This window comes from Piliocolobus tephrosceles, chromosome 21, assembly GCF_002776525.5.
Source record: "Piliocolobus tephrosceles isolate RC106 chromosome 21, ASM277652v3, whole genome shotgun sequence".
NCBI classification, from domain to species: Eukaryota; Metazoa; Chordata; class Mammalia; order Primates; family Cercopithecidae; genus Piliocolobus; species Piliocolobus tephrosceles.
In genome coordinates this window covers 2,924,110-2,943,093 of record NC_045454.1, presented here as the reverse complement: position 1 = coordinate 2,943,093, position 18,984 = coordinate 2,924,110, and the positions used below count along the sequence as shown (strand labels likewise).

Sequence of the window (18,984 nt, the reverse complement as noted above, 5' to 3'; positions counted from 1 at the left end):
CACACCGACCGACCGGCCTTTCACACACAGACACACGTCCATCTCTCTCGCACGCCAGCCCGTCTCGCTCTCTCACACGAATACATCCTGGTCTCACGCTGTGGACACCCGCTCTGTTACACACTTACACACCCACACATCCCGCATCTTCGCACAGAGCTTCACACGCTCTCTCAAATGCAGGCACACCCCCATCTCTCTCCCACTCACTGGTCTCTCACACTGACCCGTCTCGCGCTGCCACACGCACACACCCTGGTCTCACGCTCCGGACTCTCGGTTTGTCACACACACACACAGAAACCGCCGCACCCTCGCACGGAGCCTCACACGCTGACGGATCTTTTACACACAGGCACACCCCCCTCTCTCCCACAGCTCACTCCCGTGGTCCCGCCGCCCCAAGCCGCCCCGAACGCCCAGCAGCCCCGAGCCGCGGCCTCCGCCCCGCAGACTCGAGTACGCGCGCCGCGCTGGCCTCTGGGAAATGTAGTCGTCTTGGGCACAGAGGACGCGGCTGGGCCTTCGCGACCCGGGTCTGAGCCGCCCGCCTCGCCTGCCCTTCCTGGCCCAGCCCTCGGGCTCGGACTCCCAGACCACCCAAAACAAACCCCCGGCCTCGTCTGGCACCCAGACGCTCTCATCCGAAGGACTTCTTGAGTCGACGCCGGAACCTCCATCGCGCAGGCGCCAGCTTCTCTCCAGGGGACGGACGTGAGGGGCGGAGACGAGGCGTGGCCTAGCGTTGAGGGGCTTGTCCTCGGGTTGCTGAGGGAGTGGGAGGGACCTTAGAGACGGAGCGGGCGGTGCCTGCGCAGTACGTGATTATGCCAGGTGGGCGTGGCCCAGGGTTTCCGGCGGGTAAGAGCGGTAGTGTGCGCAGGCGCAAAGATTGCGCTCTCCCTCACCCCTCCCCTTCGCCTAGAGACCAGAGGAGTCCCTAGTTACCGGTTTCTGGGGACTGGGAGTGAAGCGCGCGATGGCTGAGCCTTCGGTGTGAGCATGTGTGCGGCTTTGTGACGCTGTCTGTGCCTCTATGATCGCGATGTCATTCGGAGCGCGGCCTTCTGTGCCTGTCCGTGGGAATGTGATTATCTTTCTGTGCTAAGCTTATTTTGGAATAAGAACAGCGACTCGGAACCCCTACCGTGTTGTGACTCTAGCAAATTAATACCTCTCTCAGCTGCAAAATGGGAATATCACCGCTCAGAGGTAGTGAATAACACGAAGTTTTTGGAACCAGTCCGCTAGGATTGAACCGCGTTCCACCCCTTAACAGAATGGAAATGGTCCCTGTTTTAGGGGACTAGCCCTTACTAGGAAAACTGTAGAATTGGTATGGGAAGCTGACAAATAAGGTAAAGCAATTCAGGGGGATACAGCAGAGAAAAAAAAATCCCTGCCCTCTTATTATATAATTTACTTTGAGGTGGAGAGAGACAAGCCACAAATTCATGAGTTAGATAAATAGTCTGATGAACAGTAAAAAGGGCTATGGAGAAATATAACACAGAGAAGGTTTTATCGTATACATTTTTTCTATTGTCTCTTATAATGTCTTAACATCTCAAAACAACCTTTCTGCAGCAGCCACCAGCCAGGTGACCTCTACTCCAATTCAATTCTGACGCTACCTGGAGAGCATCAGATCCTACAGGTTAGACAGCTCAGTCCCACAAGACTGTCACCCACTTCCCATGCCAATTCCAAACTCCAGATTGTTGTACCTGTGTTTCAGAGAGATGTGCTATAAATTGGGGCTCCCACAACCGGCTCCTTGGGTTCCGTTAATTTGGTAGAGCGGCTCACAGAACTCAGGGAAACATTTATGTTTACTGGTTTATTATAAAAGATATTTTAAAGGATATAAATAAATAGGCAGATGAAGAGACATGTAGGGCAAGGTCCAAGAGAATCCCTAGTGCAGGAGCTTCTGTGCCCATGGAGTTGGGGTGCACCACCCTCCCAGCGTGAGGATGTGTTTTTGTCTACCTTCTTGGAAGCTGCTTGAACTCAGGCCTTTTCGGTTTTTATGGAGGTTTCATTATGTAGATGTGATTGATTAAATCATTGGCCACTGGCGATCAACTCAATTTTCAGCCTCTCTTTTCCCGGAAGTAGAGGGTGGAGCTGTTGAGTTCCAATCCTCTGGGTACATGGCTGGTTCCTCTGGCAACTAGCCACCACTCCCCTCAAATATTGGGATTATCTTGTGAGTTTCCAAAAATCACCTCATTAACATAAACTCATGTGTGGCTGAAATACTGTCTTTCACCTTTATGGCTCTGGAGCTGTTCTGGAGCTTTTTCAGGAACCAAGCAACAAAAGGCCAGATATTTTAACAAAAGATACTTTATTGCTGTAGTCATTTAGGAAATTAAAAGGGCTGTAGGAACTGTGAGCCACGAACTGTACCTTTCTTTCTAACTCCACATTCAGTGATGTCATACTGGTAGACTGAAATCTACCACAAGGGGACTATTTACAGTATGAAAACACAGTCTAGGCCGGGCGCGGTGGCTCAAGCCTGTAATCCCAGCACTTTGGAAGGCCGAGACGGGCGGATCACGAGGTCAGGAGATCAAGACGATCCTGGCTAACACGGTGAAACCCTGTCTCTACTAAAAAATACAAAAAACTAGCCAGGCGAGGTGGCGGGCGCCTGTAGTCCCAGCTACTCGGGAGACTGAGGCAGGAGAATGGCGTAAACCCGGCAGGCAGAGCTTGCAGCGAGCTGAGATCCGGCCACTGCACTCCAGCCTGGGCGACAGAGCGAGACTCCATCTCAAAAAAAAAAAAAAAAAAAGAAAATACAGTCTACACTGCTAAAGGATGGAGATCCATTCTGAGAAATGGGTTCTTAGGCAATTTCCTAAGAAGCTTGTTGTGCAAACATCATAGAGTGTACTTACACAAACCTAGATGGTGTAGCCTACTACACACCCACACTCACTCAGACTGGGACAACCTAGACCTACCAGTTAACTTCTTGTGCACATCTGTGGGATGTGGGAGGAATCTGGAGTACCCAGAGGAAATCCATGGAGACATGGGGAGACTAGTCAGAGTACATTAGGACCCACCCTAACGAACTCATTTTAACTTAATTAACTCTTTAAAAATCCTATCTCCAAATATAGTCACATTCTGAGATACTGGGAGTTAGGACTTCAACATGCAAAATTTGGGGCAGCCAAAATTCAACCAGTAACAAGAGGTTATTTTGATTCTTCTGTCCTCATTCATCCCACCAAGGAAGTAAGGGATATTTCCATTATCATACTATGTATTAAATTATCATTACATTACATATATAATGTTTTCTTTATCTAATTTTTACCTTATATATACCACATTTTTGTTCATGGGCCATCATGACCAAAATTTCACAAAAAAAAGGAAAAAAAAAAGTAAGCATCAAATCCATATTCCCTCTGAATTGTAAGTGATTATAATTCAGCTGCTTCCCACATGGGCAACTCAACGTCCAGTATTTCACAGTGGGTGCAGCAGAGATGTATTTAACTAATGAAAACTGGGTATCCTCTAGGGTAACACCAAGGAGATTGTCTAGTATGTGACACTGTAGCCTACAACCAGGTTTTCTAATATTCTCATGTTACTGAATCTACTTTTAACTGCTCCTAAAGTGCTGGCATTCAGGACAGACAAAAAAATAGTCCATACTTACATTCCACAGGTAGCTCACCTTGCCCTTGGAATCGAAGAATGACTTGGGGAAGAAGTGAGTGGGGAGGAGGAGGTGTAGAAGCGTGACCATTCTGACTCTCTATACATTCTTGCACAGACTTAGTTTCAATCCTTGGCAAACTATTTAATATTCCAAATGGCAACAGATGGGACCCAGCTGAAATCTCTCTTGGAGTAGATCAGACTAAGGATCTTCATCATTCAACTGATTCCTGAATATGGAAGAAGAATGTCATCTACTTCAATTTGACTTCTGACCCCACCACTGTATCTTTAAAAAAAAGAGAGTTCTATTGAAATATAGTCATAAGCTATATAATTCACCTACATAAAATGTAAAAATCAGTAACTTTTAGTATATTCATAGACATGTGTAATCACCACCATGGTCAATTTTAGACATTTTTATAACGTCAAGAAGAAACCCCATAACCTTTAGCTATCCCCTTCCTCACCTCCCATTCCTTCAACACAAAGCGGATAGTAATCTACTTTCTGTATTTATGGGTCTGCTTATTCTAGAAATGTGTTTTTATTTTCTATATTTTATTATGCTCCAACATATTAGGGTAGGGGAGCTAGCTGGGGAGAGCCCCTCCTACAGCTAGCTAATTCTTAAAGGCAGTAAACAACTTGCCCATAAACATACCCTTTATATGCAACCAACCAACCCAAAGCCCATAAACCCAATTACCATCTTCATCTAACTCTCATACACCAACCGTTATTTCCCCTGCCCTAAACCAACCTGAGGACCAGACAACTAGAGACTAGCCCCATAGCCCAGAGCCTGGTGACATTATTCAAACTAGACAATCCTAAATTGCTGCCCCCTGTCTGGTTTTGCCTTTTCTAGAGAAAACATGGTAAAGGCTCTGGGTCTAGGCTTTTCCCCTTCTGCCTAGGCACTCATTCTGCCTCCTGACCAAATCTTGAGACATCCCCATGTGGCTCTGTATGGTGTGGCATGCTCCCTTCTGCTGGGAAATGGAAGTAACAAACTCTTCATGCAAAGGCAGTTGTCTCCATGTCTGTCACCTTACCATACCTGATTTTTAAAAATCCAGGGTACGTTTTAAAATGCCCCTCCTCACATGGAAGCTGTCTTAGCCAAAAATAAACCAAAAACCATAAGCTTAACATTTGATGCTACATAAAATAGGATTATGCTTTAGCAACACTATATTAAGAAGATGTAAAATGGAGACATTTAGAAAAGCTTTTCTCATGTGTTATAAACTGTGTCCCCACTAATTCTTATGCTGAAAGCCTAACACCCTGCACCTCAGAATGTGACCTTATTTGGTTGTTGCAGATATAATTAGTTATATCAAAATGAGGTCATTAGGGTAGACTCTAATCTAACTGGTATCCTTATAAAAAGGGGAAACTTCTCAAAACATTTCATGTACCCCCTAAATATATATACCTACTATGTATCCACAAAAATTAAAAGTAAGAAAATTGTAAAAATTAAAAGTAAAAATTTTAAAGGTGAAATTTGCACACAGACACATGCATGGGGGAAAACGACAGGAAGAGACCACAGATTTCTGCTATTTAAGCCACCCAGTCTGTGGTACTTTATTATAGCAGTTGTAGCAAACCTATACATCATAGGGCAAAAAAGTTACCAAGCTTGAGTCATATTTTACAGCCAAAAAAAGGAAAAAGCTTTATGTAACTAACTTTATCTTGTTAGAACGTACAATTACAACTAAAAAAGTTCATTTTCAAGTGTATCATTTTTTGTTAGGTGTGTTTTTAAAAGCATATGAATTTATTTATTTATTTTATTATACTTAAGTTCTGGGTTACATGTGCAGAACGTGCAGTTTTGTTACACAGGTATACACGTGCCATGGTGGTTTGCTGCACCCACCAACCTGCCACCTACATTAGGTATTTCTCCTAATGTTATCCCTCCCCTACCCCCAACCCCCACAAGCCCCGGTATGTGATGCTCCCCTCCCTGCGTCTATGTGTTCTCATTGTTCAACTCCCACTTATAAGTGAGAACATGCGGTGTTTGGTTTTCTGATCTTGTGACAGTTTGCTGACAATGATGGTTTCCAGCTTCGTCCATGTCCCTGCAAAGGACATGAACTCAAGCATATGAATTTGAAGTGATTATTTCCTATAGTACTTAGATTGTACAGTAGGCAAATGTTACAGGCTACTTAGACCTAAAATCAAATTACAATATATAAATCCCTGCTGGTGTTCCATCCAAATGGTATTAATTTTTTAAACAGTGGGAGATCAACTAAGTTTAAAATGCTCCAATATAATTGGAAAGAAAAATATATAGAAATGGATCCTAAAGAAATAATTACAGATGAGGGTCAAAATCAGCTGAAAAATGGATCAGGATAGCATTGGTTATAATAGCCAAATTTAAGGCAAAAAAACCTACGTGATAGTAAGAGTTAAATAAGTTGTGTTATTTTTACAGTAAGATATATTATATGATCCAAAAAATAAATAATACACTGATATGGTTTATCTGTGTCCTCACCAAATCTCATGTGGAATTGTAGTTGCCAATGTTGGAGGTGGGACCTGGTGGAAGGTGACAGGATCATGGCGGCGGTTTCTCATGAATGGTTTAGTGCCGTCCCCTTGGTACTGTCTTTAGGATAGTGAGTTTGTTCTTGTGAGATCTAGTCGTTTAAAAGCATGTGGTGCCTCCCCCACCCCCACCTTTCTCTTGCTCCTGCTCCTGCCATGTGAGACTCCTTGCTCCCCCTCTGCCTTCCCCCCACTTGGAAATTTCCTGAGGTCTCCCCAAAAGCAGAAGCCACTATGCTTCCTATACAGCCTGTAAAACTGTGAGCCAGTTAAACCTCTTTTCTTTATAAATTCCCCAGTCTCAGGTATTTCTTTGTAGCAATGTAAGAACAGACTAATACACACACCATACAAAATACATAGAAAATAGGAAGAGTAAAATGACACCATTTACAATAACAGAGATGAAAATATCTGGTAATATACTCAACAGGACCTTTATGAAAACTTTGAAAACCCTACCAATGGGGTTAAAAGACCTGAATGAATGGAAACACACATCGTATTCTTAGATAAGGGATTCAATATCATGAGTATAATAATGGCAAAACCCTAATAAAATGAACAAGTACATATTCAAAGTGGTAAAATCTGAATAAGGTCTGTAGTCAAGTCATTGGTACTGCACCAATATCAATCTCTTGGTTTGATATTATATTACTGTCATGTAGAATGTTACCACTGGGGAAAGCTGGGTGAAAGGTACTATTTTTGCAACTTCCTGTGAGTTTACAATGATCTCGCAATGAAAAGTTAATTAGCCTTAGGGAGGGAATTGGGTCAAGGTGGCAGTGCTTCTTACCATTTACTCTTCTGAAAGCTTTTTTTTTTTATCCACAATGCAGATATATCCTATTTAAAAGAGCACATTTTCTTCATCTAATGGCTTCAACCCTCCTAAATACCACTTTTTTCCTAAAACTTTCCTGGTTATTTTTTTCTCAAATTGATTCTATCCTGCCTAACAATATGCCTTTTCTTGTTCTCTGTCTATAGGAAAAGACCCCAGCATTCCACAGATGTGGCCACAATACCATCTTGAAATAGGACCTCATTACTCCATGGAATCTTAATTCCTCATAGCAAATTTCCTGTCCCCATTGACCAGACCTCATCCTTTAAGAACAAAATCATCTTCTAGAACATACTGCAAGCCAGAGCTCACAGATATTCAGAGTAGGCTAGAGCAATCTGGGGCATGGTACCTCATGACAAGGCATCAATCCCTTATCGTCTTATGTGCTTCTCAAGGATAGCTCCCTTTTTCTCTACAGACGGTACATTTCGGAGCCCACAGAGTTATTCACAGAATCGTAGGCACAATGCTTATAGTGAATACATACATGATGGTTAAGTGGAGAAGAACATCGACAGAAGGCACTGGGCTACTTTAGCCGTCCCTTTTGGTCTTTCATTTGCCAGAAAGGGAGAAATAAGGACTAAGACGCTGACAGGGTCTTTATGAGACAGCAAGGTGCTGAAGGAAAAGACTGAAAATCACAGGAGAAGGAAATGCCAACTTACTTGGGACATGACTTTAAAGTTTAAAAGTGACTTTTGTCAAGGTGCCATGTCTCATGCCTGTAATCCCGACACTTTGGAAGACCAAGGTGGGAGGATTGCTTGAGCCTAGGAGTTTGAGATCAGCCTGGGCCACACAGTGAGAACTTGTCTTTACAAAAAATTAGCCATGTGTAGTCCCATGCTAATTGGGAGGCTGAGGCAGGAGTAGTGCTGCAGTGAGCTGATTGCTCATTTTTTCCTCCTGATCCCTCTTTTTGAAGAGAAATTGTCCTGGGAAGGCAAAGTTAGGGAGAAAGAAAGGAGTTGTAAAACGCCAAGTCTGTCCTGCAGTTCCCAAGATCAGCTCAGAAACCCTCCCTTCCCCTGCTCTCCTCCTTTCCCTCATGTTCCAAACACAAACACGTTATCATAATAAGATTCCAGATACTTGGGGACGGGAATGGTGGCTCACGCTTGTAATCCCAGCACTTTGGGAGGCCGAGGCGGGCAGATCACGAGGTCAAGAGATCGAGACCACCCTGGCCAACATGATGAAACCCTGTCTCTACTGAAAATACAAAAAAATTAGCTGGGCGTGGTGGCGGGAGCCTGTAGTCCCAGCTACTTGGGAGGCTGAGGCAGGAGAATGGTGTGAACCCGGGAGGCGAAGGTTGCCGTGAGCCAAGATCGCGCCACTGCACTCCAGCCTGGGCGACAGAGCGAGACTCCGTCTCAAAAAAAAATAAATAATAATAATAATAAATAAAACACTGGTTTCTCTCTCTCCCACACACACACACAATACCACTCAACCACAAAAACTGGCTAGGGCTAGAAACCTTATCAGGATAGTATTTTAGACTTTATAGGTCACAAGATTTCTGCTGCAAGTACTGAACCCTGCCATAGTGCAAAAGCAGTCATAGAATAGACGTAAATATACACAAGTATACATATTCAAAATCAGTGGTTCCCCACAGAGATGTACACACCGCAAAAACTGGGCTCTACAGTCAACAGTAAACAGTTCAGGCTTTGTGGGGTCACACAGTAACTGCTGCCACCTACTCAACTCTGCGCTTGCGCAAAGGTGGACGCAGAAGCTAAACAGATGTCCGGAACATACACACATACTCAAAATCAGTGCCCCCCCCCGCCACGTACAAAACCACAAAAATCGGCTCGGAGACACACGTCTAAGAAAACACAAAGGTTCGTCCTCACACATGTTCAGGGTATCACAATGTGGGTCTCACCTACACAAACGTGCGATCAAAACCCGGAACCCACACGCCCAGATGACCGGGACGAGGCCATACTTCACATCTTCTCTCACAGACTCACAATTACGCAACGGCCACCTCACACGACTTTATGGCGGTCACTCCCGGACCTTCTGCTGCCCGCCCCTCCTCGCTGCTTCTCCCAGCTGGGGTGAGCCTCACGGACCCTGCCACATCCCAGACGCAGTCAGTCTCAACGCCAGCCCGCCGGCTGCGCAGGCGCAACACCGCAAGGAAGAGCAGCAGGCCGCGCAGGGGCCTTTGGGAAATGTAGTCCGGGCGCCACGCAAAGGACTGTGGGCCTCCTCGCAAAACGTGCAGGTGAGTCCTCACCGTCGGCCGAAAGAAACATCCCTGTGCTACTCTCCCGGGTCAGTTCATCTCCGACCCGGACAGAGCAGAACCAGCGCAGCCCAAGCTTTCTTCACCTCACGTTCTGGGTGGGACCTTCCACAGCCTCGCTGTACCCCGGTGGCTTCTGGATGTTGCAGGAGGACTGCGTAGTACGCACGCGCGGGTGGGGGCGTCCGCGTCCGCGGGCGAGGCCGGCTCCAAACCTCGTGAATGTGGGGGCGAAGAATGGTGGGGGTGGGGGGCAATAAGCCCTCACACGGGAACGTGTGGGTGTGGGAGCGGGCAAGGCGGCGAACTGGGGAGGTTGCGTTTGGTTAAAGAGCTCGAGGAACGGCCTCAGTGTCCACACGTGATCTCCTGAGAGGATAAAAAGCAGTGCCAAGCGCCCGTCCCCTAGGAGCCGGGTGCGCGTGCCAGCCCCGGGAGTGTGCGCAGGCGCGGGGCCTCGAGCGTCCGCCCCCAGGACTGCACCGATTGTGCGAACGCGCTTGAGCGTGTGGCGCTGAGGGGGCGGGGCCTCAGGCCGGGGCCAGTGGCTCTGTCCCCCAGAGGCGGGTGAGCGCGCGCCGCGTGGCCTTGTTTGGGGGCGGGGCCCCGCGCCTGCCTGCGTGGTGCGTGTGTGAAGGGGGGTGCGGCGCGCGGTCCCGGGGTCCCGGAGGGGATTGCGCAGGCGCTGGGTCCCTGCGCGGCTGTCACGGTGGTCGCCGCTGGGGTCGGAGTCTGGGAAGACCGAGGTGAGGGGGCTGGCGGGAGTGTGGGTGTGTCTCTTTGAGGGGGTGGGCGGCGCGCCCGCCACTGCGTGGACGTTCCTGCCCGGGCGCGCGTGGGTGTGCGCGTTCGCGATGGCGTAGGCGTCTGCACGGGTGCTTGCGGGGGCCGTGGGCTCCAGCCTGCGTGGGTTCTCGGCCCGCGACTGCGTGGGGTTTGCGCCTTTTCGCTGCTGTGGCTCTCGGGGTTTCTGCGCCCGCGTGTGAGGCGCGCCATGTGTGCCTGTGTGTGAGGGAGCTATGTCGGGACCGCGGATGTGTATCGCTGCGTGACCCACGCGAAGGAAACAATGGAGCCAGTGGGAAGCCTGGAGTGGGTGTGTGACGCTGGCTGTGAAGATTTGTGTTGCTGGAGTGTGTGCGTGTGTGTCAGTGTCAAGCTGATGTGGGCGTTTATTGTAGCCTTGGGTTACCGTGTGATTTGCCTGGGCGTCTGTGTGCCACTTAGCGTCAGTGGCTTTGCGGTTGTGAGTGCGTGACTGTGCCCTTCTGGTGTATATCGCACTGTAACCATGGAAATGGAGGCCCGCAGGGGGAGAATTCTGAGCAGCTCTAAGGTGTGATGGGCTGCCCTGGAAATCTGTGGAACTGTTTAATTGTGCATGACTTTCCTCCTTGGTACAGTAGCATATTAATAGCACCTGCCTGGGTGTTATTGGGAAGATTAAATGGGATGACGTAGCTGAAACACCCTGACATGTGACAGACCTTGTCACATACTAATCACCGTGTTTAGGTGTTGGTTTTGGTGCTGGTGGTCGTTTTTCTTTGACCCTAGACAGAGGCAGAGATAGTGGTGAATGCTGGAGGAGTTTGCATCGCTGAACTTGGGACTGGGCGGTCTTTGTCCACATACCAGGGCATCTGACCACCTCCATTTGAGCAGTGGTACGCTGCCCCCGCCAACCACCTGCGTCGTCTGTTTTCTCCATGTGCGCATTTGAGTGGAGGACAGAGCCCTCCACTGACGCTGCGTATGGTTGTGTCCCCTTCCTACCAGGGTAGCTTGGAAACTTCAGAGTATGGACTGTGGCGCCCCGCTGTCTGGTGTTGACTTCTGGTTTCACCACTGGCTAGCTGTGTGACTGGGAGAGCTGAGTTAAGTCCACCACCCCTCGGTTTCTCCTGTAGAAAAGTAGTCATAACAGAACCAACTTCAGGCTTATGGTGAGCATAAGTAGAACTTGGCACAAGGAAGTGCCACATAAATGGTCGTTTTATTAGTAGCATAATAACCACAGGCATCCCACACTTGGAGAATAAAATCCGTAGGTAGAAAAGCAAAAGGATGAGGCCTAGAGTAAAGGTTTCAGGTTCAGAGGTAAAATAACTTGGACGTCTAGATCAGGGCTTAGGTTCAGAATTGTGTAGTCGGGGTCCTGGGAGGGCAGCAGTAGGGTGGAGGAGGTGGGGTCAGGAACAAAGGCTCTTCCTGGTGGAGATGTCCCTAGGGAGCCCATGGGGGAACTCATGGGGTCAAGAACAGAACTTTGAAGTGTCAGGGACTAAGGGATGTTCTCATATAGCACATGGATCTGGAAATGTTTCTGTCCAGACCAGTGTTTCACAGCCTTGTCACTGTGACATTTGGGGCCAGATAGTTTTTTGTTGGGAGATGGGAGGGGGTGCTATTCTGTGTATTATAGGATGTTGTGCAGCAACCCTGGGCTCTATTTACCAGGCCAGTAGCACACCGCACCTCCCTTCAGATTGTGACAACCGAAAAAAAATGTCTCCAGACACTGTCAAGTGTCCCCTGCAGGGGCAAAATCACTCTGATTGAGAGGACGGTGATGCAAAAGCATGGACAGACCCGAGGCACGATGAGAGGGAGAAGAGTAAGGGAGCTGGGGAAGGCAGGGAGGGAAGAGATGATAAAGGGATAGTGTTCTGAGATGAGAAGAAGGGTGTCCATGGCCTGCAGCCTGGGTAAGCTCCCAGATGCATTCATTTGTTCAGCCAGTGAGTGCCTACCACGAACGCATTGGGCACTGTGCTAGTCTCTCAACAAAACAGGCAAGGTTTTTACTCAGCTGGAGCTTGCATTTAGTGGGAGAGACAAAAATAAAGTCTGTAATAGGTGCTGATAGGTATTTTGAAAAGAAAAGCAGGGTAAAAGGATTACAGGGCGTTGTTAGGTGTTCTTTTCAGAGTCAACATCCAGGTCTCCCATGGGCATCTTGGTCAATTCAAGAGCCAGGAATGGCCACCAGCAGTGACCCTTTGGAATCCCTTGATTAGGGAATCTAAGAGTTTGACTTTGATCTTACCAAAGACTTTTCTCTTCACTGAGGTCTGGACTTCAACAGAAACAGGTCAGATCTCTAGCTCTGTCCTTGAGACTCTGAGACCCAAACGTTATTCTAAATGATGGCTTCACGTTACTGTCAGCTTGGAATGCTTTATTAAAAAAAAAAAAGTTGGGTCAGACTCAATCCCCAGAGGTTCTGATTTAATTCGTCTGGCTTAGTGAACTGCCATCAGCTGTCACTATTTATTAGAAAGCTCCCAGGAGACTAATGTACGCACAGAGTTGAGAGCTACAGCTCTGAGTGCCGGCAGCCCAGGCTCCTTTGGGGCCTCTGGGAATGAGATAAATTGATTTGGAGGAGTCAGGGGGAGGATGCAAGTGACCTCTCCTTGGATATCTTATCAGAAACAGTCCTCAGAGCTGCACTTTCCTGCAGTAGGGATATTCCTAGCCTCATCCTGCAAGTGAGGAAACCTAATCTGTTCCCACACAAAGTGGGGAAATGGCAGGCTAGACATGCATGTGCAGAGCCTGTGTTCTCCCTGTAACGGCTGTGCTGCGGTCTTTGGTGAAATTGCCTACATACGTTCCTGGCCTCTGGGACTGGCAGGTTCAGGCCAGGAGTGATCTTTGAATATTTGACAGCTGGTACAGCAAAAGCTGACTGGCCCAAAGGAGGCAGTGAGGCTGCGGCAGTGCATTTAATGGCTGGTTTTCAGTATATCAGGACCCTCCCCCAATTCAATACCCAGCACAGCCCCCCAGGCTCAAAGGGGTGCCAGGGCAGGAGGGGAAGGCCCCTCAGTTATTTGCCTCAGAGGGGAGGCACAACCACTGTTCAGTAGCTCTTTGAAGCATGTTCCAGCCGTCCTCACCTCAGGAGGACGTAGCTTTGTGCCTTTCAAAGCCCTTTCTCATCTATCATCAGGAACTCAGAAGACGAGCCAGGTTTACAGCCCTGCCTTGATGTGGTATGTGCGATGCAGCCTTCTTTTATTTCGTTTGTTGTTTGGAAGATGTAATTACACGTTCATGACACAGAAACAAAGCATAGAGAGGAAAAAGCAGGTTTTGGATTTTTCCAAATCCAAAATATGTTATATATGTGGATTCCCACACATATAACCTGGTTCCTTTCTTCAGGGACAGTCACTGCTACAAACTTTTTATCTCTCCAGCGCCTTTTCAAAGTCATGTATTTGTATACTATATTTTGGTTTTTCTAAATGGCTTTTCTATATTTTTCCCCTTACACCATTTTATCTTGGAGGTTTTTCAGCCTTGGCACAGTTGATGTTTTGAGCCAGATCCTTCTCTGCCCTGGAGGGCCGTCCTGTGCATTGCAGGAGGGTGAGCAGCATCCTTGGCCACCACTCACCGGATGCCAGGGGCACCTCACCTCCCAGATGTGACAACCAAAAACAGCCTCAGACATTGCAATTTTCTCATGGGGGGTAAAATTACCCCCAATTAGGAATCACTACTATGGTTATACTTTGTTCCTTGTAATATGTGGCGTCTCATTATATGCATGTAATATTCACTTAACCATTTTCCTATTGATGGGCTCTTACGTTGTTTCCAGTCTCCTGATGGTGGTAGTAATGATAAAATTCTTAGCATTGACCCTGCTTCCTGGCACTCCTCGAAATGTGTTACATATTTTGACTCATTTAATCTTCACCACAACCCTATGACGTCATTACTGTGTTTCGTCTCATCTTACAGATGAGGAAGCTTAGCCCCGGAGAGGACACGTAGAGTGTCCAAGTCCACACAGATAGCGGATGGCAGAGTTAAATACTGAACCTAGACAGCCTGCTGCAGGCCCACACCCTTACCCAAGGAAATGTACTGCCTCTTTCTATAAACTCTGCCACGGTGAATACCCTTGTGTGTCTCTCATTGTGCACATGTGCAAAGACATCTGAAGATATGTACAGGAAATCAGGTTGCTGGATTAAAGGGTACAACAGGGGTAAAGAATGTGTATCTTCAGTCTTAAAGACATTGCCAAATTACCCTCCATTGAGGTTACCCCAATTTCTCTCCTCCAGCACTAGATAAGAGTTCTAATCTCAGCCTTTTTAGTGGGTCTTAGTCTTTGTTGGTCTCTTGGATGCGTGGTATGTGGTTGACCCTTGAACAGTGCAGGGGTTAGTGGTACCAACCCCCTGTACTGTAGAAAATCCACGTATAGTTTTGACTCCCCAAAGACTTAAGTACTGATAGTCTAATGGTCACTTTACTGGCACCTAAGCAATAACCTAAACAGTCTGTTAACACATTTTGTGTGTTACATGTATTACATACCCTATTCTTACAATAAGATAGAGAGAAGAAAATGTTATTAAGAAAATCATAAGGAAAATATATTTACTGTTCATTAAGTAGGGGTGCTTTTCATAGTCATGGCCTTCAAGTTGAGTAAGCTGAGGAGGAAGAGGAGGGGCTGGTCTTACTGTCTCATAGGTGGAAGAGGTGGAGGAGCTGGAAGGGGAGGCAGGAGAGGTAGGCACACTCAGTGTAACTTCCATTGAAAAACATCTGCATATAAGTGGACCCTCACAATTCAAACTAACGGGGCTCAAGGGTCCACTGTATTGTGAGTTGAAGAGGAAAAGGAAGGCAAGCAATGACCATGTTCCAGTTACTGAAGACATCACATGTAAATATCCTAACAGCAGAGGTGAGGTAGGTTTTCTTGACCCCATTGTATAGATGAGCAAACAGGCTCTGTGTAACTTTTTCACAGCCAGTAATTGGCAGAGGCAAGCTTTGAATCCAGGATTATCTAATATCAAACTGCTGTTCTTTCTTCCCCAGTAGTGCCGAGTTCCTTGAAGAAAATTGTTTTATGGACAGTGTATGAGTCTGTTTTCACGCTGCTGATAAAGACATACCGGACTCACAGTTCTACGTGGCTGGGGAGGCCTCACAATCCTGACGGAAGGTGAAAGGCACGTCTTACGTGGCCACAGGGAGCATGAGAGAAGGAGAGCCAAGCGAGAAGGGTTTCCTGTACAGAACCCAGAACCCTCAGATCACATGAGACTTACTGCCATGACAACAGCATGGGGGAAACTGCCCCCGTGATTCAATTATCTCCTACCGGGTCCCTCCCACAACACGTGGGAATTATGGGAGCCATAATTCAAGATGAGATTTGAGTGGGGACCCAGCCAGACCATATCAGACAAGAATCATGCTTCTCAAATTTGGGGTGCGTGGCTGAGTGCAAACACCTGTGAAAACTGCAGGATGAATGCATTACAACTTTCTGGAACAAGTCATTTTACCTGAGTAATTGGACAGGGAAAGCCAAGTGATCTGCTTATCTGGTAAATCATTTAAAACATGATTTTTACATTAACACAAACCCAGATTTATTCTGAAGTAGTATGCACAAATGAACATGTTTCAAAACAAGAAGTCAAAAGAGTTTTCTGTTACGGGCAGCTGCTTTGGGATATACCGCAAACCATAGAAATAGGCATCAGCCCTCCTCTACTCTTCAGGGATATCTGCCCAAAGTTTGAGAATTCCCAGGCAAAGAATAGGGCTTTGTTCTCGAAGGCCCTGCAGCAGTGGTGTGCTGGAGCTGGCTCACCCAAGCCACTCAGCCCCATGCCAAGTGACGTCAGTTCAGTAGCTTACAACCTGCTGTGGTGGGAGTGTGTATTAGTCTGTTCTCACACTGCTAATAAAGAAATACCTGAGACTGGTAATTTATAAAGAAAAGCTTAGGCCAGGCGTGGTGGCTCAAGCCTGTAATCCCAGCACTTTGGGAGGCCGAGACGGGCAGATCACGAGGTCAGGAGATGGAGACCATCCTGGCTAACATGGTGAAACCCCGTCTCTACTAAAAAATACAAAAAACTAGCCGGGCGAGGTGGCGGGCGCCCGTAGTCCCAGCTACTCAGGAGGCTGAGGCAGGAGAATGGCGTAGACCCGGGAGGCAGAGCTTGCAGTGAGCCGAGATCTGGCCACTGTACTCCATCCTGGGCGACAGAGCGAGACTCCATCTCAAAAAAAAAAAAAAGAAAAGAAAAGTTTAATTGGCCCACGGTTCTGCAAGTTGTACAGGAAGCAGCAGCTTCCAGGGAGGCGTCAGGAAACTTTTACTCATGGCAGAAGGCAACGTGGGAGGAGGTGTCTTACATGGTGGGAGCAGGAGAAAGAGGCGGGGGTGGGGGGAATGCGACACACTTCTAAACAACTAGATCTCGTGAGAACTCACTCATGAGACCAGCACCAAAGGGATGGTGCTCAACCATTCACGAAGGATCCACCCCCGTGATCCAGTCACCTCCTACCAGGCCCCACCTCCAACACTGGGGATTACAATTGAACATGAGATTTGGGTGGGGACACAGATCCAAATGGTATCAGAGGATTTACTCCGTGGAAGTTAGTAAACACTATAAATCACCCGTGCAGCAAGCTGCTTGTTAAACATTCCCCAGCACACCACTGTCCTAGGGTCTAACACAGCCCAGAATTCAGGTGTCCAGGATTCAGGGCAGGCCCCTTGGTCCCCATGTCTGTACGAAGGAAGCCTCGCTCAGAAAAGTCAGAATCGAAGGCTAGTCTGCTCAGTTCGTCACGGAGCCCTCGCTCCTCAGTCTTAACGTGATATGCTCAAATTTTCCCCAACTCCTGTGGCCACTCTACTATGACAGAAACATGTGGGGATGTTTTCAGGATGCATTTCACCACACCGACGCCTCCTGTACCCTGCCAGGGTGGATCGTGGACTTCTGCCCTGTGTGAGGAGTGCAGTGTGTGCAGCTTGTGGATAGGGCCTCAAATCCAGGCTTCATCAGTTAAAGCTCTGTGACAACAGGCAAGTCATCGTCCCTCTCTCATCCCCACGATGGAAAATAGGAACCCTGGGTGGTTGGTTTGCCATTAAAGGTTAAAGGAGATGGTGTAATGCATAGAAAGGAACCAGCACAGCTTTTATTCTCATCGTTGTTAAGTGCAGAGGTGATGTCGCTGCCCAGGCATGGGGTACATTCGACACACACACCTGAACACGTGCATAGAGCACGTGGGCAAAGGACGGTCAATGTGACTTTTTACCAAACTCACATCCCACAGAACTGGCCCCACCTGGCACTTGTAACCTCAACAGCAATGATGGTAAATACAGTTTACCTTAACGGAGCACTGACTGATATGATCTCATCTCATCCTCCAACAGCCCTTTGTCCTCCCTTTGCAGATGTAAAGAGGGGAGGTAAAGACCCAGCAAAGTTCAGTAACTTGCTCAGGATCCCACAGCTACACACATGAGAACATTGGTCAACTCATTGTCCGGTGGAGGACAAGAGGTGAAGCCAGAAGGCGGATGTGCTCACAATGGAACGTGTTTCCCCTGTGAAGAAGTGGCACCTGATACATGTGAGGGATAGCCCTACCCTGGTTTAGTGGGTGAGGGAAGGCTCCTTGAAAAAGTGCTGGTAAAGAAAGTTAATATTTATTACAGAGCCATTCAGTCATTCAGTTAGCAAACACTTAAGCCCCTTCTGTGTGCTGGATGCTGGTCTAAGGCACTTGGAATAGAGACGCCCGTCCTCAGGACGGTTGTCAGTAAGCACTAGACATAATAAGCAAATTCTGCAGCGAGTTACACCATGATAAGAGCTACTGAAAAAAATATCTGAACCAGCTGTGAAGGGTAGGTGGGGGCAGCTTGCGTTATTAAATAGAATGGTTAGTGAGGCTTGCTGAGAAGGTGAGGTTTGAGCAGACTGAAGGAAGTTAGGTGGGGCTGTGGCAGCCCCTTCAGGGACTAGCAGGGAGGCACTGACGTGGGGGTGTAGGACCCGAATGTGATTCTTCATTCTTACAACTCCCTCCAGAAGTAGGTTCTGAGTTGTCCCCAGTTGAGAGGTGAGGAAACTGCGGCACAGAGAGGTCGAGTGGCTTGCCCAGGGTAACACAGCTGATAGGAACACTTGCCATGCTCAGGTGATCTGACCCCAGAGTGATGTGTTTACCACCACTGGGGGGCGCCTGGCCCTTCCCTCTGGCTAAAACAAGGCAGGACCCTGAGCTTCCTCAGCGTGAGGGAGCTCTGGATGCGTGCGCGTGTGCAAGAGGGAGGCAGGCAGGGCTGGTGTTTCAGGGCTCCTTTCTGCCTCTCGGAGTGGCCTCACAGGCCGACTTCAGCGATCACCAGCCTACCTCTTCATCTCACCGTAGCCCTGTGATTCCCCTGAATTACCCATGTTTTCAGCACTCGGTCACTGACAAAGCCAAAGAAGCCCATTTATTGGGCATGAGGACTGGAAGGAAATGGTGGAAGGGTCACTGTTCATTTTCTCTTGCTGCTGTGACAAATTACCACAGACTTAATGGCTTCAAGCTACACTCATGTATTCTCTTACAGTTCTGAAAGGCAGAGCTACGAAGCCGCGTCAGCAGGTGTTCCTTCGTCTTCAAGGCCAGCAGCATAGCTTCCATCTTGCAATTTCTTTTTCTCTCTGACTCTGATCCTCCTGCCTCCCTTTTATAAAGAGGACCCTTGTAATTATGT

General features: G+C 47.7%; 2 protein-coding genes and 1 pseudogene across 3 annotated transcripts in view; 1 reads left to right on the top strand and 2 right to left on the bottom strand.

Moving 5' to 3' along the window:
• Positions 1 to 707, bottom strand: part of ZNF471 (zinc finger protein 471) — a 21,848-nt gene extending 21,141 nt beyond the window's left edge. Inside the window, exon 1 of the mRNA XM_023184345.2 lies at positions 612 to 707. The gene's annotated coding sequence lies outside the window, so the exon portion shown is untranslated. The remainder of the gene's footprint in view (positions 1 to 611) is intronic.
• Positions 708 to 6,536: 5,829 nt separating this feature from the next.
• Positions 6,537 to 10,406, bottom strand: LOC113225345 (annotated as a pseudogene).
• The window catches only part of ZNF667 (zinc finger protein 667), a 29,188-nt gene continuing 19,542 nt past the window's right edge, over positions 9,339 to 18,984 (top strand). Inside the window, exon 1 of one of the 2 annotated variants that reach the window (XM_023184347.2) lies at positions 9,339 to 9,389. The gene's annotated coding sequence lies outside the window, so the exon portion shown is untranslated. Of the gene's footprint in view, positions 9,390 to 10,023; positions 10,157 to 18,984 lie in introns of those variants that run through there. The other variant, XM_023184346.2, reaches the window with a different exon arrangement.